Source organism: Pleurodeles waltl, chromosome 3_1 (genome assembly GCF_031143425.1).
Source record: "Pleurodeles waltl isolate 20211129_DDA chromosome 3_1, aPleWal1.hap1.20221129, whole genome shotgun sequence".
Lineage (NCBI taxonomy): Eukaryota > Metazoa > Chordata > Amphibia > Caudata > Salamandridae > Pleurodeles > Pleurodeles waltl.
In genome coordinates this window covers 1,126,534,172-1,126,556,093 of record NC_090440.1, presented here as the reverse complement: position 1 = coordinate 1,126,556,093, position 21,922 = coordinate 1,126,534,172, and positions in this window count along the sequence as shown.

Sequence of the window (21,922 nt, the reverse complement as noted above, 5' to 3'; positions counted from 1 at the left end):
CCTAGGGCCTACATTGGGGATGTCTTACATGTAAGAAAAAGGGAAGGTTTAGGCTTGGCAAGTGGGTACACTTGCCAAGTCGAATTGGCAGTTAAAAACTGCACACACAGACACTGCAGTGGCAGGCGTGGGCCATGTTTACAAAGCTACTATTGTGGGTGGCACAACCAGTGCTGCAGGCCCACTAGTAGAATTTGATTTACAGGACCTGGGCACCTCTAGTGCACTGTACTAGGGACTTACCAGTAAATCAAATATAAACCAATTGCATACACATTTTGTATAGGAGGACTTGCACTTTAGCACTGGATAGCAGTGGTAAAGTTCCCAGAGTAACAAAAACAGCAAAAACAGAGTCTCGCACACATCAACAACCTGGGAAACAGAGGCAAAATGTTAGGGGAGACCACAACAAGGATGCCAAGTCTAACAAGAGGCATAGAGAAACATTTTCTTAAGTCACACTTCGTTCTCCAAGGTAACACTTCTTCTGAAATACAGAGAAGTGGGAAGAAGCAGGGACATGACTGGTGCTTGACAAAAATCTGAGCACAGGAATAACAAGCAGGAGAATATCTATGGCAGTGGTTTTTAACGTGAGACATTGTGGACCCCTAGTGAATCACCGTTTGGAAGCTGGGAACCCCTGCCAAAGCAATTTTTTGAACCTCAAACAAATTCACACTACTAAGAAAACACATATACATCAAACCAATGCACAAAATATGAAATATTTTCTTTATTTGCACAATCAAAAGTTTAATTTTAATGTGACGGTTGTAGCTTTTCAAAATGTGATTTTAATTCTGAAACAGGAAGAGATTTGCAAGATTCTAGCATACCACTTTGTCTTTCTTGCTCTGAATGCATGCTCTCTTTTTATAAGCACATACTAGTGCTTTAAATGAGGTTTCCAATTGTGCATACCACTGTCTGCTGTATCTTCAAATGAAGCTCAGAATGCTAATTTTATTTTAGGCTCCAATTTCAAATTTCGTCACATTTACAAAGTGTTTAAATAGTTGCAGAACCCCTAGGTAGGGGTTGTGGACTCCCAGGGTTCCATAGGGCATACGTTAAGAACTGCTGATCTCAGAAATAAGGCTACAGTAGAGCACAAGGCACTCAAAGTGTGAAACACTAGTAGCAAAAGAGCACAGAATTAAGAAACTCTGAGATTAAAGTACACCAAAATAAAAAGAAGTGAAATCAACAGACTAGAAAGAAGACCCACTAACGAAACCGCCACAAGAAAGTCCCAAAACAGCAAATGACCTGGTTTTTATACCCATGAAAACATTGTTTGATGTGGGAGTTGTGGTCAACATTATAAATCGGGAGTTTGGAAAACGTAGGGAATGCTTAGGTTTTCTTAGATTGGGAATAATAACTCTGTATTTGCAGCAATGTTTGTAATCCTCCATTACCCGAACACAGAGCTAGATTTGAGTATCAACCAATCAATCAGTAACTTTATTTCGGCTAAAAGCCATAAAAGTGAACAGTAAAACACCATAACATAATTGTACAGCGTCAGAAAGAGAAAATAGCAAAAAGGTAGCACAGTTTGCTTTAAGAGCCCTGAATAAATTATAAGATCACATAGTTGTAAAAAACAGTGCAAAACAAGCATTATTATTAAAATCTTTAAATCCCAAAATATTAGATATAAAATATTAGGTCATTATGTCTTGACTCCAATCAATTAAAACTTATTATGTTGGATAAATATAATCTAAAACCAATATGTTAAAAAACACACGATTATAGCAATTCTCTAGTTCTTATAGCCCATATATTTTGCAAATATCTCGCAGCTGGGGGAACTATTTTGTCATTTGTATCAATTGTTGAATATAAGGAAGAGGAATTTAGGCAAAGCACACCACAGTTTACTTTAAGAGCCCTAGATAAGTTATAGAATCACAAAGTTATAGGAAACTTAACAAACAATCATTTATCTTAAAATCTTAAGATCCAGAAATAAAATATTAGGCCATTTTATCTTAACTCCAACCAGTTAAGAATTGCTATGTTAAATAAATATAATCTAAGATTAATGTGTTAAAAGCACACTATTATAGCAATTCTCTGATTCTTATGGCCCATGCACTTTGCAAGTATCTCGCAACTGGAAAAACTATTTTGTCATTTGTGTCAGTTATCAAAAGGCGTAATGCTGTATTCCATTCCCTTATCCCAACTGACCTATATAACGGAGCAATCCACTTCTTCCTAGGTACCAAATATCTAGGACAGAAAAACATAAAGTGCGCGAGTGTCTCTTTTGTCTTTTGACAATGATGGCAGTATATTAAGTTACAGTCCTCCATCCTCCATTGCGCTGTAAATGTCTTGAGCGGGAGGGTTCCTAGTCTGAACTTGATGAATAGTGTTTTAGTATAGGGAGGATTTACATTATCCATGTAGGCCTCAAATTTGGGGCTGCATTTATGGTCTAGGAACCTGTAAAGTCTGACTGCCATGATTTTTAGACCAAGTTTGAGCCAAGATGTTCTCCCAGTAGCACCTTTTTACAGGCCATTTACTTCCTTGGTCAAATTATGAGGAGCACTCCACACCTCCTCCATCTTGAGAAATTTACACGTATCTCTAATATGTCTAAACCAAGGGATCTTTAGTGCACTGTCACTTGCGAGAAACTCATCTAATGCTACATGGAGGGTGGACAAATTCTCCGATGTCCAAAGACGAATCCAATACATGAGTGGTCTTAATGCAATTTCGTTATGGATCTCGTTTAGGGCTAGGTCAAATCTAAGGGGGGGTGAGAGGGGTGCTCATCGGCAGCCTCAATTTTTTTTGTATGAAACGGTTTTCTACCGTGGTCAGACACCTAGAGTTAGTGTGACCCCAAAGCTCAGCGCCATAAGTTGAAGCTGCAACTGCCGCTGCTTTATAAACAGAGATGGCGGGTGATATCTCCCCTTCCAAAGTATTGGCAATTTTCCTCCCTATCACTGTTGCCCTCTGCCTAAGTGCTGTCAGACTCTTCCCGATCTGTGCCGACCAACGTTGGTCATCACTTAGCCTGATCCCCAAATAATCAAATTTGTTGACTCTCTCTACTGGTCGGCCTGCTATAGTCATTTTCCCCCTAAACAGTTTATGCGGGTTAAAGGCCATGAACTTCGATTTTGTTGGATTTATTTCCTCTATAAAAACAAAAGTTATAAAAAGCATCCAATTCATTTTGTAAGCCCGTGGGTGTTCTTGAGATTAGTAAAGTATCATCGGCGAACATTAAAATGGGGACGGGGGATCCAGCTAGCCTTGGGGCATCGTGGTTGCAGTGTAACAGTTGGTCTGCGGCACCATTGATTTAAAGGTTAAACAGTGTTGGTGCCAGAATGCACCCCTGCCAAACCCTCCTATTGACAGGTATAGCTTCCGTTAGATCGCCACTTTCTGACCAGCGTACGTGAGCATAAGTCCCTTCATGTAGATCTCTAATCAATCTTAGTAGTTCTCCATCAAGTTGTTAGCTCTCCATAACTTTCCATAATATATCCTGAGGTACCATGTCAAAGGCAGCTTTTAAATCAATAAAGGCTACATACAAGTGGCTCTTATTGAGAGACAAATATTTCCAACAGAGAGGGTTAAACCTGAATACCTGGTCTATTGTACTTATGCCTTTTCTAAAACCTGCCTGGAAGTCGGAGAGAATATGAGAATCCTCTATCCAAGCCTGTAGTCTGTTCAGTACCTGCTTGCTGAATATCCTTTGACTAACATCAATTAGACTAATAGGCCTATAGTTGGTAGGTTGTTCCCTTGGCCCTTTCTTATAAATAGGGACTATGATTGCTCCTTGCCACGTGGTAGGAAGTCCTCCCCCCCTCAGTATCTCATTACTGAGCGCATTTAGATTCAGAGACCAGGTTGTCGGTCGGGACAAATATAAATCACCTGGGATACCATCAAGACCAGGGGCCTTCCCTTTACGTATTGATTGAAGAGCCAGTGTTTTTTCTTTTAGGGAGAAAAGGTCCAGGTCACATTTGGGTGGTATGACTCTCCCACCCGTTGAGGTGTTGGCAAAAAGGTCATTAGGTTTTAAAGGAGGAATAGCAGTACTGCTAAATTGAGGTTTTCTGTATACATTTGAAAAATGTATCACCCAAGTTTCTGGCTGAATTACAGGGTAGGTCTCCACACCTTGGGAACTACTTTTGTATGCCACTAGTTTCCAGAATAAATTAAAATCCTTCTTGTGAAGTGCATCAACCATCCTATTCCAATATCTGGTTACCCACTCTTTTTTTGCGTTTTTAAGTACAATTTTGTATGCAGCCCTAGATTTTCTTATCTCTCGGCAGTTCCCTTCCTTAAGTGCTCCCAATAGCTGTATTTTGGCCTGACGACAAGTGTTAGTGAACCACCTCGATGCTCTAATCCCAATCTCTGTCCGCCTCCTTACTATCTGGAAATGTGGTTTTAACCGGGTGATCAGAATGCTATGCAGATTGATCAGATCCACCAATATCATATTTGTATGCTTCAATGGGGAAAGCGTTGTTACAACTATTCTATAGATTAGTAGCTGGAAGTTTGCATCATCTTCCACCCATTCCCATTTCACATTTTTACAATCATTAGTCCTAATTAGGACACTATTTTGGGCCCATGTTGTCAATGTCATACAGCTGAATAGAATAGTAGAAAAGGAGGTACTCATGGTCACTATCAATACGAGGGAGAACAACCATGTCAATAAGAGATTTCCAAAGAGCGTCATCTACTAGAACGTAGTCCAGGTGGCTAAAATATAGACCTCTCCTATATGTAGGCGACGCCGGGGTATCTGATCTGGTGTTTCCATTTACTATTCTTAGTCCCTTCATTTTTATTAGATCTTCGAATAGTTCTAATGCTCCTCCTTCTTTCTTAGATGTGGCTTGCACCGGCCCAGATCTATCCCATGAATCTGCAAACCGGATTCCTCTTTGCTGGTTGTCGTCTCTGCAACTTAATTGCATATTGAAATCTCCTGCGACAATTAAGCCCCGCCCTCCAGGAAGGCAGTTAAGGAAATCTGATAGCATACTCATCTGAACAGTCTGGGTCCTTTGGGTCCCAGGTCTGACATATATATTTACAATTATTATACTAACAGGACCCCTAGCAGTACTAATTTCAACCGTGACGGCTAATATATCCCTCATAGGGGTTGCTATCTCCTTTACCTTTGGAAACAAATCATGTTTTAGCCAGATTATCAGACCACCTGAAGCCCTGCCTGATGGTGATGGAAGCGCAGTCTTCTGGAAGGTCCAATAACCTTCTCTGTTTATTGCAGATGAAGCCCATGTCTCCTGTAATAAAATAATATGGTGTTGATCTATAGAACTTTACCAGTCAGGGTTAGCTGTCTTCTGTGTCAGTCCTGCCACATTCCAAGATAAAATCCTGATCGGTAGATCATGACCATCCCCCTTATCTGGCGGCTTCTCTCTAGTCTCATTTAAACAAGGTATTACTCCCTGGACCTTCTCCTTTAACAGGTTGCTACAATGCACTTTTGACTCCGCTCCCAGGGAATATTGTATGTGGTTGCTTGGCATAGAAGGATCGAGACTGGGTATGCCATCTCTCCCGACCTTCGCCGTGGGGGCTTCACGTCAATCTATGGCTGAAGTTGGACTGTGCTTTTGGTCCATTCTATAGGTACATGTTTGCTGGGCCGTTGTGGTATTATTTCTCTCTTGGAAAAACAGATTTGTCAGTGATTGGGGGAGTTTATGGGCAAGTGCCACTTGGGTTAAGGCACCGGGTCTCACTCTTTCATCAAGTGCCAGAAGGCCCTTAACTTGGTTCTGGCTGGTCAATTTTAGCCCTATAAGATCTGTTGCTGATCCTACTCTTGTGTGTCTCTGTGCGGTAGCTATGTCGTCCCTTATAATGGACCTGCACTTCTTTGTTCCCCTTATCCAATGGATTACTTTATTTTTAAGAGATTCCCCTTGCTCTAGTTGACCATTACTTAGCTTGGGGACATTTATCATGTATATATCGTAATCACTATGTCAAATCTGACTTTGGGGGGTATTTCTCGAAAAGCATATAGGCCTTTTGTCTAAGAGTTCATCCCTGTGCATCTCACAGTTGGCTCCCTTGTCCCAAATTTTATCGCATTTGTTAGAAACGCCCGCTACAGGAGGTGCACTATCGCCCCCGAGAATGATCTGAGTTACCATACCAGCCCTTTGACCCCTGCACCTCTTTGTCATGGATGTCTCAGCTATTAGGGTTGGCTTTGTCAAGGAGTTAGGGTCAGATTTTAATGATGACTTCCTTATGTCCCCAATTACCACAGATATACCATCCAACTTCTCATATATCATATGGGTAAAGGATGTAAGGTGCTCTCTAAGACTCAGAATTTCAGCTCTTATCTGTACTAACTGTGAATCAGCAGGGTGTTCCTTCTGGGTGGTTGAAACTGGTATTAACTCCTCAGTTCCCCTTGACATAGTTCTCTCTGATTCAGATGGCGCCAATAGGGCAAGGGGTGAGAAGCGGTTGTTACAATTTATAAGGGGGGACACACCATCTTGCCGTCTAAGCGGACTTAGTTTGGGGCTCTCTATTAGAGTATTTGAATTTTTTGTCCTATTAGATTCTGAATTAGAACCCTGAGATATAGGTATCTGTGATTCTCTATTCACAGGGGAAAAAAAGGATTTTATGTCATTCGAAGTGGCAAAGGCATCTTTCCTAAGGGATTTTGAGGGCTTAGTGGCTAACAAACTCTCCACTTCCTCTATAAGATCATCAGTTTGAGTCAGTGTGCAATTTTCGGCCGCATGTCGAGGTACTTTCCTTGCCCCTCTCTGCACGGTGGGATTGCTGGTGGCTTTCATTTTCCCCATCCTGGTAAGTTGTTATCCTCAGGCAGGTTGTTACAAAAGGAAAAAGGGAAAATAAAGGTGCCTCAACAAATATGTTTCAAAAGCCAACCACCCCTAGTTGTAATAGCGAAACAGTGGTGGTTTTAGTTTGGACTTATTTAGTACTAAAAGTAAAATCCAATCACAAGGTGTTAAAGGAAGTTTAAAATAAAACGAAACACAAACACAGTACCTTCAGGCAGCCATGCACTTGTGAGCTGCCTAATCCAGAAGTCTTTGGAGGGATGTCAGGGGGGTGGCCCTGCCCTGCCCCTTCCTGGCAATGACGGGCAAGGACGGGCCTGCCCTTAGCCCGGGCTTTGCCCAGGCGCCGCCCACGCGCGTCCCGCGATGGCGGGAGCGCGTAGAAGATTTAAAGGGCTCCTGCCCCTGACTCCTGGGTCCCGGCAGCTCCAGTGCGCTTCCCGCGACGGCGGGAGCGCGTAGAGGATTTAAAGGGCTCCTGCCCCTGCCTCCTGGGTCCTGGCAGCACCAGTGCGCTTCCCACGACGGCGGGAGCGTGTAGAAGATTTAAAGGGCTCCTGCCCCTGCCTCCTGGGTCCCGGCAGCACCAGCGCGCTTCCCGTGACGGCGGAGAGCACGTAGAGGATTTAAAGGGCTCCTGCCCCTGCCTCCTGGGTCCCGGCAGCACCAGCGCGCTTCCCGCGACGGCGGGAGCGCGTAGAAGATTTAAAGGGCTCCAGTCCCTCCTGCCCCTGACTCCTGGGTTCCGGCAGCACCAGCGCGCTAGATTTGAGTAAACAGAGAACCCCGAGGGAGTGCTAAACCTTGAGCATATTATAGAGTGAGTTATTGGTGGTTCTGCCCTTTTTGAGTGCATTGGCAATCTAATTTGCTGATTTTTTGTTAAGTAGTACAATGCACAATCCCAGAAAAGAAAGAACTCGTTCAAGTGTTGGAATGTTTGGAAATACAGTCTGGGTATTTAGCTGGATTTGTTGAAATCGCTCCACCTCTAAAGGAGTAACAAGGTAACATTTACCCTGGATTAAATATAACCACAAGGTTTCAGGGTGCTGGAGGGTTTCTCAGGGATACTTTAAGGCCACTGTAAGCAGCAAAAGATTGTCAGACTTCAACAAATATCTTACAGAATGACTTACTTCTCTACGTGAGTAGATAGCCCAAACAATAAAATGCTATTTTTTCTTGGGGCTGTGAAACTCATTGCACCAAGCCGGACTCACTGGACAGCAAATTCCAAAAACTGCCTGAGTGGGACAGCTAGATGGTGACATATTCAAAAGAAGAGTTCACAATCAGCAGAACTCTGAACACATGCTTGACGGAATACAACCAGTGGCTAAAATGCTTCATTCCTCAAGTCACTGCAGAGTTATGTCTCAAATGTTAAAATGTTGGATTCAGAAAGGTTGGTTTCATTGCTTTATATGGGCAGGGACTGTCCTGTACTGAGTACCTGCTCTTCTTTAATTTGAAAGGGAAAGTACCTGCACTTCTCTGTGCCACTGCAGTACATTTCATGGGGAGTACAGGCCCATTTCAGGAGCAAACATGTACTCTGGACAGGGTGTTTGGATAAAATATTGAGTTGTGAATATCTGGAGATAGAAATATTGGAAATAAAATACCATGACATAAATATTGTGATGCAATAAGAATGTTGACAAGAATATCTTGTTTTTAAGGTTAGTAGCATTGTTTTAAATAGTATTTAAGTTTTTAATATCGTCTTCAGTGACATAATAAGTAAGGATATTGTTTTTGATAATCTTAATGTGTTTTAGTTGATAAAATAATTTTAAGTGTTACTATTGTTTATATAAATGTTCTTAATGTTTGTTCAAATATAGCAAGTAATTCAAAGTGATTTATATTTTTTATTTCATTTTTTATAATAATTTATAGTGTTGTAGTTGGTTGTTGGGTTTGTAGGGGGATAGTGTGACAAGGTAATTCGGTTATATTAATTATGAATTATATATTAAATTATATTAAATTATATAATTGATATTTAATATGTAAATGATTTAGGGCCTGATTACAACTTTGGAGGAGGTGTTAATCTGTCCCAAATGTGACGGATATACCACCAGCCCTATTACTAGTTCCATAGGATATAATGGACTCGTAATACGGCTGGTGGTATATCCGTCACATTTGGGACGGATTAACACCTTCCTCCAAAGTTGTAATCAGGCCCTTAATGCTGATTTATTTTGCTATATGTTATGTGCAGGTGGCATTGTAGGGGTATAGATTGGGAAATTAATTAGATAATAATTAGTTAACTGTTAATTGCTGATTCATTATTTAATTGATTTGTAATACTTTAGTTTAAGGAAAACTTATTTATTTTGCTTATATTTTAGTTGTGGACTGCTAGACTTGTAGGGGTCTATGGTGGGAAGCTAATTTCTCGATGCCTGGCGGCAGGGAGTCCCAGTGGAAGGACCTATTACGTAAAGGGACTGCGACTTGAATGCAGCAGAGAGTGGTTTAGGAGTGATATGAATCTTATATGATATAACTCCAAGTAGGTGTGCAGTGAGCTAGTGTGTCAGAGTAGAATGTAAGGCCATGCTATTTACTGCCTAGATTATAAGTGTGCGTAGCTTATGTATGAGCTTGGTAATAGTGTGGTAAGACTGTGGTGTGTCTAGATAGATTGTACAACATACGTGGTGAAGCTTCAGACGTTGCTGTGTGGTGCAAATGTGCCAATGAGGCTCTCACTAGTAGTAGTCAAGCCTGGTGGGCGTTGAACGGTATGGTACAAGAGACTCAGTTAAAAAATGATAACAGAAGCCAAGATGCCTCCAGGACGGAGGGTGAGAATATATATCAGGAACTGAATTACATTAATGTGTTATACATTAACCCTTGATGCTTTGTACCATAGCTAGTATATGCGGTCAACTTTCTACAACCCAGAGTTGTATTATTGTTATTAAGGTGAATGGTTGTGTAAACAAAAGACAAAACAGCAAATAAATGGAAGTAAAAAAAGCATTCGCTTAAGGACCTGCAATGCCACCTGCCACATTCTTTCCTTGACAGGCCGGCATCCAGCATCATAACTGTATTAATGGCTTGCGCTTTTAGTTTGGTGGTTTAGCCAGGAGTGTTAAAAAGATGTTGATGAGAGCAGAATTAGCCATACTGAGCCGGAGACACTAATTTAGAGATAAAGGCTTTTGAGATTAATGAATGTACATAGGGTGAAAAAAACACAACTACGCGGGCGGAGAAGGGTGGGTGGTTGGAGGAGGAGGGGGTCATTTCCTTTCTGTATTAGGTAAGCATAAGCACAAGAAGAAGTCTGTCAAATTAGAGAAAATGGCTTCCGTAATTTTTCCAAACAATCACTTAATGCGACTAGCAAATGTCTGTGAAACGAATGAATAGAACACTGATCCATTTTACGAATCTCCCAATAAAATAAACCTTGCCTGCTTTTAAGGTACAAAGCAAAAAAAGAGTATTTATCTTCACACAGAACATTTGTTCGCCGGTAAAGTGCAGGCAGTGACAGGAATGTCAATTATTTAATCAAGGAGAAAATGAAAAGCCTTAAGTGTTGCGATTTCTGCCGAGGCTTCCTATAGTCCCAGCTAATGCAGGCTCACTCACAAAACGAAGGCAAATGGGAAGGGAATTAAAACAGCTTCTCTTTAAATCATACGTTTACAAATGGTAAATTAGTTTCCCCATGTTTTCATTTAAGTGTTTAAGTGGGAGGTTGTATTGCTAATATGATATATAAAGCCGGAGTGCGCTGCACAGGTTTCTCTCCCTTGACTGGGAAAGCGCAGAATTCATCCACGGCAGACTCAAGAGACATTTGTAAAACAAGGCGCCTTCGTTAACCTGAAAAAGAAAAGCAGCGACAGCTATGCGCCATCTGTGAGCTCCAACAAATGCGTGCTCTGTAGATTCAGTCACAAAGCCAGATGAGCTTAATTTCGCATGTCGCTAACTTCAAAATACCACTTTGATACCAGAGTCAGTTTCCATTTCCTTCAAAAATAATAATTCACATCACATATCATAAGATGTTGGAACAGGAATGTTCCCTGGGTGAAATAAAAGAGTGTACCCCTTCCTGAGGGCTTAACACGTGTGCATCTAATCGTTAATCAACCCTGGCACCCTGCTAGTCTAACGTGCAGAGAGGCCTATGCCTTTTTCTAACAATTCAAAGTCAAGGGCCTGCCTGTGACCCGGAGGGGCACACCAAGCACGCCCTCGTCTATAGCAGATACATCACAATTGGCCCTATCTTGGGTGCAGCACATAAGGAGGTGGCGACTGAACACTGCGTTTTGTGAACCCCTAGTATGACCAGGCCCTCTTATTTATGTTCATGACAGTGTGATCTACAGGCTCTCTTGTGTAAAGTTCTACTGTTATGTGTATCCCAGAATCTTGTGCTGACTTCCAGTGTGTATGTCAAGTGCATGTGCTTGTAAAGTTTTCATGCAGTACAAGTATGGTGGTAAGGGCAGATGTGTGCATGGGTTTGAGTGCTGAAGCTTCTGGGATCCAGTTTGAATGTCTGAGGTTTAGCATGGCGCTTGGAGAATGAGGGCAGATTCCCAGAGACTGGAGTATATTGCCTGTATTTATGTAGCTGGAGACAGAGTAGACATTCAGATACTGAAGTTAGGAGACAGGGCTACCTTTAGGCATTCAGTCAAGCCTTTGTTAGCTAGTGGCTAATGATTAGTTCTTTCTGAGCAGTCATTTGGTAGATGGTAGGGATGGAGGGTGGGACTGCAGTTTCTATTGTTCAAGGTGAGGAAGTTTATAGACCAGGTTTACCCTTTTATATGTCCCTGATTACAGCTTTCGAAAAGTCATTGGCAGCCAGGTACAGAGAACTCACAACGTATTGTGTCCATGTGGTAGGTGCCCCCGTTTGGCAACAGCCCCAGTCTACATGCTGGGAAAATGATTATTTTACAAAAGGGCAGTATCTGGATAGCTGCTTGAGAAGGACACTCGAAAGGAAAACAAACCTAAACAAGTTCTGAAGTTTGAGACAACAGATCAATATTCCCTGTCTTTAAAATATGTATAAAATAGGGACCCAAACACTCACACTTGGTTACAGTCCCAAGTGATTCTTGGCCAAGAAAGGAAGTGCTCTCCAGAGAACTGGTAGACTTACCATTGCTGGTGTCTGCCTGGCACTGAGTTTCCCAGTGACGAAGAGACATCACCTGAGGTGTGCATTTTTTAATGGAGGACCTGTGGGTCTGCTTAGTGCCCGGAATCCTGCCTGCCTCCTGGGACAGGAAAGAAGTGTGTCTGGGCATGCAAAAGGAGAAACTGATAAGGGCGAGAAGTCTAGCATGTTTCCAGTTTGTGGAGCACCCTAAGAAAGCAAACAGTATTAGAGAGCGATTTCAGGGACAACTCCTTTAGTGAGTGACTCCCTTGGTCTCTCTGCATAGTTATTACCTGGGAACAGTCCTAAAGACTGCACCAAAATAATGTGTTGCCATCAGTCACCGTGGTAGGTGAACTAATACTACCACCACCAATGCCAGAAGATCAAGCAGGCAGCACACTGTTGTAATTCGTATTAGCATGAAAGGCAGTTACTACACTTCTTATCTGGGAGCCTTTTCGGACTGTGCGGCTTCAACAGCATCTCACCACTGGCCTTTGAGGCTGTAATTACCACTGTGAACTCCATTCACCTGGGAGGCTGAAACTGCTGGAGGATCCATGGTGTCCCAGACCTACCCTATTGCCTTCACTTACCTTTAGCTCCAGACGGAGGTTACCACTAAGATAAAATACACAGGCTGTACCACCTCACTATCCAACAGGTGAGAACTAACGTGCAGGCATCTCAAGATTTCACTGTGGCTGGAGCAAAAGCACTGAGACAGGCTCCCACACAGTCAGGCGCAGAGATTTGAGACTTTCTGTCCAAAGTAAACTATGGTCAAGAGCAACTGGTTGCCCTCCAAGCCTCCAGGTGTTTATACTGATAATCTGCACTTTTGCACAATTCATGACTCTCCCTCCAGTAAGGGGCACTGTAGTTCCTCAAGCTATCCCAGTGGGGCAAGGATAATGGTCAGGGAAGACGTAATACAATCTGTTGAATATAATCATGCAGTGCTTAGTTGTATTGTGTGTTTAAAGTATTTACTTTTTCTAAAAGACAAGCGCTCAGTTGAATATTGTGTTACTGTGTCTGATAATTGTTGAGGTCTGAGCTCTTGCCTCAACACTACCCCCTTCAGATCTCTGTGATTGCTCATCCTCACTGCACTGAGAGTCAAGCGCGAAAGGGTTGTACATGGTTTAGTTTGCAGAGCCACAGTAAGATGGAACCCTGGGCACCCATTGCAAACAATCTCATCCACCACAGTTGGGGTCCAGTAGACCCTATCTGCCCTGTGAACCCCCTGAGTAGGGTTTGTCAATTGACAGCAAGCAGTAAGAGATCTGCAAGTTCCAATTTTTTTTAACAGAACAATAAGTTCAACTTAACCACTAGATTACCTACAAAATACAATGAAAGATACAAGGGTGGTGGCAGCAGACCACAACACACCTTCCTTTAATCTGTTGAGGGATATGTATTTTGAGAGGGTGGAAGAGTCCCAGAAACAAGGGTAGGGAGATCCATTTTATGTTTATTAAGGACCATATAGAGAAATGTGGTGGCAGATAAGTAATAGTGATTTAGTCAGAGAGGAAAGGTTTCTGACTGAGACTTCCTGAGTGTGTCTCCAAATTTGCTTTCCAGTGTTTGTCCAAGACATCTGATTTTCAAGGTACCACTATCACCACCTCCACGGGATATTCATTTGAGTAGTTTAGTGCTCGTAGAGACTCTGAATTTCCAGTCAGCAATCTGGCAAGATAACGCTGAAAAGAAAGCTTCATGGAGCTTGAGGGGTAGAAAGCCAGATTAGATTACCGGGAACAGGAGAAAAAGAGGCGAGAGAGACCAGGGAAATTATCATAAAGGAAAGAAGAAAAGTGGAGGGAAGGGAAAATCAAAAAAGAGAACTAGAGTTAAAAGTTAGCCTTAGAGAAGGAATAGGTTGGGATGGCATCAGAAACAGCTACAGTTGGGAAAGGCGGTTGCACCTCCAACTCTGGATCTGTACTTGCAAAGGTTGTAAAATTGCTTGCCATATGTATGTGGATATTTTGGAATGGTTTGTGAGCTTTAGGATTACTTGTAGAAAGGGCTTTGAATGATTTGTCTACTGCCGATGCTTTAACAAGTTGTTTTCCCATAGAAAGAGCAGCAGTCACTGAGGGGGGGGGGGCTGTGAGTGTAGGTGACCAACTATACATGAGTGAATGATTGAAGATCTGATTACATGGTTTGAGGAGATGCCAGCTGAGTATCTCCAGAGTTTGAAAAGAAAGCAAGAGAGGGGATTTATGATGTACTGTGTGACTGGAATGAGTTGGTGATAAGGGTGGAGACCAAGGACTTTCGTGCTCTAAAACAGTTATTGCTGACAGAATAACCAAATGAGGAATGTTCAATCCGACTTAGGTAATAACTGTAAAACTTGACAGGAAGAGGATATAAGAAACTTGCAAGGGTGCCTGACAAGTGGTTAGCTGACAGGGTTGAGAAAGGGCTCAGCAGAATAGATCTAAGCCAAAGGGAGAGAAGAGGTCTCAGTAGACTTTCTCCAAACCATATTTTAAGGACCAAGGCAGTTCCCATGGGCCCACAGGAGGACACAGGCAAAAGAGAATTTTGTTTTAAGTCAGAAATGCAAAGAGAAGGAAGGGTAGGACGGTTCTTCCAAGTCCAATTGGATTACTTGTTACAGGTGAACAAGAAATGGCATTGCAAAAGGGACTACCAGGTAAAATAAATGTACCATTTGTACTCATCATAGCAAGTGTGGTGACTAGAGATGAAGGGACCTGAGATGCCCTCTTGCACTCAACCTACCAGCAAGGAACCTCTGGAAAAAGGGCTCAGATTCTCTTAAGCACATCAATTCCCTGGGTTTAGGTTTGAAGCTATTACCAGTGGGAGGAAACTCTTATGCCCTAAGGGACACAGGTGTCTACAAGGCTATGGTTGAGAGGAAGTATCTCAAATCTGAAGAGATTGCATGCCAATGACATGTGCTTGGTAGCCAGTGGGAATGACATGGAGTACCCCTGACTTGAGGTAGAAATCAATACCAAATAAGACTTAGTTAATGCAGGGGTGAAAGTGCTGCAAGATACTAGGGGGCATATTTATGATAAATGACTCTCAACTGCACTAGCGCAGTTGTGTGTCATTTTTTTTAACGTGAGCTACCATCAGTCCTTTACGCCATCCATGCACAATATTTAAGAAATGACGTAGGAAGGCGCTAAGGAATGGTTAGCGTCCAAAAAAATGACGCTAACATCTGAGACATGCTGTAAGGAAAAATTATGCCAATGCTGCAAAAGTGGTGCTAGACCGGTTTTGCTGCACGTAAACATGGCGCAAAAGGGTTAGCGCCATTTTTTCACCGCATTAGCATAAAAAAAATCTCACAAGCAGGGAAGAGTGCAATTGCAAGAGAAGATGGATTTTTCAGGCCAGCAGAGACCCCCGGGAGACCCCAGTCACCCAAGTACCAGCCAGGAGGGTCCAGAAGTTTCCCAGAAGAAGAAGAGAAAGTGCAAGTGTCGCTTTAGCAAGAAGGAGCATGACATCCTAATCAGAGAGGTGGAGGACGCCAGTTGGTAGGAGAGGCACAATATGGCAGCAAATAGTGGACAAAGTCAACAGCATTGCAGAGGTTAAGAGGAATGAGTGCAAGAAGCGCTGGCACAATTGAAAGCACAGGACTAAGGAGAAACTCACCAGGAACCAAATATCGTGTGGCTGTGCCATTACAACTCCCATTGCACATTGTCAAAGCCCCTATACCAACACAACATAGACATCAGAGACTAGGACAGAAGTCAATACCACCCCAGGGGTGGTGTCTCTGGCCAAAATGCGTCCCTTCCTCCTTGTTGCATTGCCTTTAGTCATGTGTGCTGCATCTTGCAGGACACATTAAAATGCCATCTCAGCAAAACTAGCTTGTACATGTGCAGGTAGGGACACCTCTCTGCACATGAACAAATCATCCCTTTAAGGCAGGCTCCCCGTCATCATGTAGCAACAATGCCTGTGTTGGTGCAAGGAGAACAAATCTGTGCAGGGACAGGGGGAATTTCAGGGCTGTACTGTATTCAAGTTAATATGGCACATCCCGGCATAGCTAAACTGCTGCAGTGTACTGCAACACATATTACACCTACCTGAGCTGTGCCACATGAGAATAATCTGCCCTAAAGCTTGCAACCTGTGAAACACAACCCATACAAGTTGAACGCACAACAACTCAGAGACAACCATATGCACAATATGGGAATGGCCACAAAATAAAAAACCTACAACACATTATGCATGTCTGTGAACATCATGTGTGCAGCTCTACAAGTAGTTGCATTCTCACCATCTGACAAGATAGAGGCCAGATCAAACACAAAATGATGGTGCGTGCTGCTGTGCCAAATTAGGCAGCATCACGCACCATCATTTTCATAACACAGGGATGCACCATATACCAGAAGAAGACAGTGCACCCTTGTGTACCCCCCTGCGCAAGTGGAAATGAGCTGTTGTGAGCCAACGCAGCAACCCTTGCACCATAGTGTAAGATGGTTGCTTTTAGGGGGAGATTGTTTTTGTGCAGGAAGGAACACCTTCAGAACATTCACAAGTTAAAGCACCTGGTAGCATCAGTCTGTGCCACATGGACAGTTTCTCCTTAGTTCTGGGCTTGAGATCATGCCGGTGTTGTGATAGTAGGAAATGTGCTCTCTTCACCGAACCATTGTTGATTTGTCTGCTATGTACTGCCATTGTCTCTTCCATACCAATTGGCAATGTTTTTAACTCCGCACTAATGCACACTACTCCTAACCATGTCTCATGACAAGTCCCTCAACCCTGGGCTCCGATTGTGCTACCTATATCTAACATTCACTCATGGGGTCCGTGAATTGGACATTGTATAGAATTCACAAATACAATTGCACCTCTAAATAAAGCACCTTATACACATGTAGCTTTTGTACGTTTACTGTGATCCATCTACTCAGCTAAAAGATAGCATTGTCTCAATCCATGTCAATGTGTATATAATATAAGTACATGAGTGCATGTCTGTCAGACGCAAAGGCACACACTAGGCTCCTAACATGAGAAAGGTGAATGACGGTGTTGTTGGATACAGCCACCTTACTTAGTATTCTATGTACATTTTGAACAGATATCCTTTTAAGTAGACATATGGCATGTACGGCTCTGAACAAAGGCAATGATAATTTACCCAGATGGGAGTACCAGTACAACTTATTTGTGTGGTACAGGAGAAGCTAAACTTATCAGTGATGGCCACCTGTCTGTGTTGCGGGATACAGTTTCAAATTTTGCCTGTTTTCAGATGTGCCACACTTGCCAACAATGAAATTGCAGGACCCCACTAATGACAGGTGAAGTACCATATTTACCTGTCCAAGATAAAGTATACATACTCATTGTGAATGGCTCGAACACTGGATGGCAAATGTATGCAATAGTTGACAGTATGTAGCAGCCAATCTGACAGCTCCTTGGTCATAGGGGATGTACATGGTAAACCTTGGATATTAAGACAGTAAACATACCTTAGGCCATTCCTCTAAATCTTGGCCAGTGCACTCATGAGAACCCCCAGACTCTCAATCAAGTTACACATTTATTAGGATAAGAAAAACAGGATTTATTGTAAAACCACATACATACATCTAACCTAAAAACTACCCTATGCTAAACTAGTCTATACTATCGTAACTAAAAACTACACCTATATAACTTATCCTAAACTTATCTTACACATGTAACACCACACTCTAAACAATGTCTCCCCAACCCCCTTAAGAGACAAGATACAAGTAGAACAACACAAACTATGACTACACATATACTAACCTAACCTATGGCCTAATCAAATATATATATTTGTTGGTATATATATTTTTTTTTATACACAAATACCCCAACATGACCCCCACCCAACACCTCACCAATAAAAAATGAAGAAAAACCCACCCCCACTAACCTAATACTACCCATCTAAAACCCAATCTAAAACTGTACAACAGTAAAAGGGAGGGGAAGGAACACAGGAGGCTGTAGAACAATATCAATTCATTTCTTCATTTACTTTAGTTTCTTTTTGATGTACTGCAACATCCTCCTGTTGTCTGAATTCTCCTCCTCCAATTTGTCAAGTCTTGCTAAAATCTTGGCCACGTCCCGTCTCATGTCTTGTTCAAATTGGGTTAAAACAACTGCTGCAGGTGACTGGACAGGTGCCTGGCTCCTGACAGGTGCAGCTGACGTGGAGGGCCCTGGACCTGTTGAGACCCATTGCACCCCTGAGGTCTTACCAACACTGTCATGTGTGGCTGTTGTGGAGGGCCACCATGTGCAAATGCACGCCATTCCCCGATGTCTTCTCACTGCGGTATCCTGCTTCCACCTCCATTATGTGCGGGAGCGTTCGGCCCTCTTATGAAATGCCTGCCTCTGGGCTGGTGTCATATTGGCAGCTGAAAAATGAGGAGAAACAAGCATCAGATTCAGCATTGGGTGGAAGATGAACAGACGTATTATGTGCACTGCAACTGCATATAACACATCCAGTCCATCATATATTCCTCAACAATGACGTATTCCTCATCTATGACTATTTCCTACCAGCCATCTACAGTATCATGTACATGTCACTGAGATGACGGCTATCCATTGCTAAACAACAAGGGCCAGAGCTGAGTGGACAAAATTGTCCATGATCAACATTTGTGTCATCAAAATTGTGAGGATCATGTGCACCAACACGTCTGGATTTCCTGTGTCCCTGTACATAAGGGGGGCTGTGCATGCAATCGATCACCTCAACACCGCTGGTGAAACATCAAGGCTTGTCCAGTCATCATGGATGCACAGTGGGGGCCATATGATAGAGGGTCTGGAAACTTCCCACTGGCTAGTCTGAGGTTTGGTAAATCATCATTCATGTGCCCTGGTGTAAGACCTGGCCTGAGCATAAGTTACAAGCTGGCACACCATTGCCCATGATGTGCCCACATGTACAACTGATGCAATGTCCCCAGAAAGTTTGTCCAAAGCCTGACCAGCACATCAAAGTTGTCTACACATTACAGAACTTAAGACCCCTACCCTGTACTATGTTGTACTACATGGTGGCTGTATGGGTGCCCTTAGACCCACACTGAGTTCTGCACTGCAGTGGGTGCTGCAACAGTATCCTGATACTTTGTACATCATTTCCACATGGATGTCAGACATCATCAAAGTACCAGGTACGCATAAAGCATTCACATCATATGCACATGTGATGTGACCTACATCACTTACAAATATCATGGTGGCAGGACCATGTTATGAAAACTGCTGAGATCTGGCGTGGGAAGAATCACAGACTTTTTCCACTGCCACCTGGAGCTGAGTTGTCTACTAATTGCGTACACTACTGACTATTGTCCAGCACAATCTGGGTCCTCACAGTACTACAGCCTCAATATATATCTGAAGGGTACCAAGGCACCTGTGGTGCATGTGTTTCCTACATAAGCCCCCTAGAGACATCTGAAGATATAACCCACATGTGTATTATTCTGTCAGTAAGTGTAAGCTATGTGTGGCACACAGCGCAGTCAATAGTGCTGTGACTAAGTGGTTGTCAACAGGCATGCTATGTACATAAAAAGCTGCCCTGACACCTACCATGGTAGACATCAATGAATATGTGGCCAGCCATTACTATTCCTAATACACACAATTCCATGCCAGCACACATTGCCCCTTGTGATAAAAGCAGGATATTTTCTTTGCACAACATTACAACAGACATGATGTCACCATCCATTCTCCAATGATATCATTACATTGGTCAGGCAAAACAATTTTTAATAGCATTACACACATCAGACTGACTCACACCAAACCCTGGATTGGCACATATAACGCACAAATGACACTTACTGGCTGTATCGGGGTCTTTAGATCGGGCATCCTCACCAACGGTGTAGGGCATAGGTCCACCTGCAAGACATGAATGGAAAACGTTGCTTAGTGTAATTTCTACATGTCAGTTAATGGACGACATTGTTCACTGTCAACTTGTTAGGCTGAGTGAGCAAGTCATCCTAGTGGTAGATCAGAGCAACTGATAAACATCTATGATCAGTCAATCACACATTGTCTCAGATAATGTAGACCCACGTACCTACAAACCATCACTGTCCCTGACACTCCTGTGGTGCTTCTCTTTGCACCATTTATCCATGGCATTGTCATGCAGTTGTTTGTTAGCTCTACACCTTCATGACCATATGTGACTGCATGACACTGTATACTGCATCTGAGGGGCATTCAATGGTTGTTGCAGTGGCTATCTCATTGTGACACCCATAGCGTTTGAACCTGGCTCAGATATTGTAGACATCTACCTCATTGTCACAGCAAACTGGCAAACAACTGCCCAGGGGTTGTGTTGGTATTCCATTGTTGAGAAATGCTGTGACACATCCTTGTGTGAAGTAATATGTGTGGGCCATCACAAGGCACACACAGGATCAATAATGCTATGGGAATTTACTCATGTGAAAATTGTTGTACCTACCTGCACATTGACTGATTGCAATCATGGATGTATTGCCAATAGTGTGTGGTCAGCCATTGTTGGCATGGAATACCATTATTTGTCCAGGGAGAGATAAGAACATGGGCATAGACATATGCCCCAACACAGATACTCTTGCTCTGTGGTTCAAGGATGCATTTTTTAGTGCAGGGTACTGAGTAATGTGTCAATGATGGAGCAGATGCAGCACAGCCCCATACTCAGTGAGAAGCAGCATTCCTGTGGAACTAACTCAGCACATGTGTGTGGTAATAGACATAGTTTAGGGTGTATGTGATACACAATGTACAGGAAGAGGAAAGTGCTAGTAGTCTGGACCCAGTGTATGGTCAGGCTCCCTTACATGGCCTTGGCCAATGACACAACGGGGCCGATTGAACAACAGTGGTACAGCACCAAGTGCATCACTACAGTCATTGTGGCCCTCAGTGCACTCATTACCCAACCATGTGTGCACCTAATGAGAATTAAAACATAGCATGATGCAGGTAGGGTCCAACTGCATCGATTTATATGTAGGTAAATGATGTACTCAGCAGGAGTTGCAACACAACAGATCATCACAACATCTGCTGAGTACATGGGGCCCATCACATACATTTATATACACGCATATCACACCTGCTCTCAGCAGCCATTCAGAGTGCATAAAATATGGAATTTAGGTATTTCTAACTTTTCCGAGTGGCTTATACATTTGCCTCCCAAACAGGTTTTGGGACCCTTCTCCCATACATGATGCATGGAGCATGCCTCATTTTGTGCTGCACAATGCCGTGTTGCCCTGTACATGCGTCACAAAACTTTGTAATGGTTGTGCAGGAAAAATGGTACATCTGCCCTGCCTCTGCTTGATTATTGTACATTTGAATTACAGGTCTAAGGTGGCGCTGGGGCTCTTCATACAGGTAGCATACAACATGTCCAGATCCATAACCATGACATGCAGCACCCAACCGTATCTGCAGTTGTCATGCACATTCAAAATATGGACTTTGTATGGAAATGGGATACTTATCAACTGCTCCACCAATCTCAATGCCCAGATGATCCAGCAGATCTTGCTCCCTTGTAATGAGGTCTGCTTCAGTTAGTGGTCATTCCTTCCTGTCGCAAACACTCTTGTTAGGTGGTGGAGCTCCTTGCCCCACCGTGGCTTCCTTGCTCCTGTGGGGTAGCCTTGAATGACACAGTCACCCAGTACCAGCATCATGGGGAGGTACTGCTGCACCAGCCATATAAAATCCCCCAGCTCATCGGCCGACATCCTGGCCA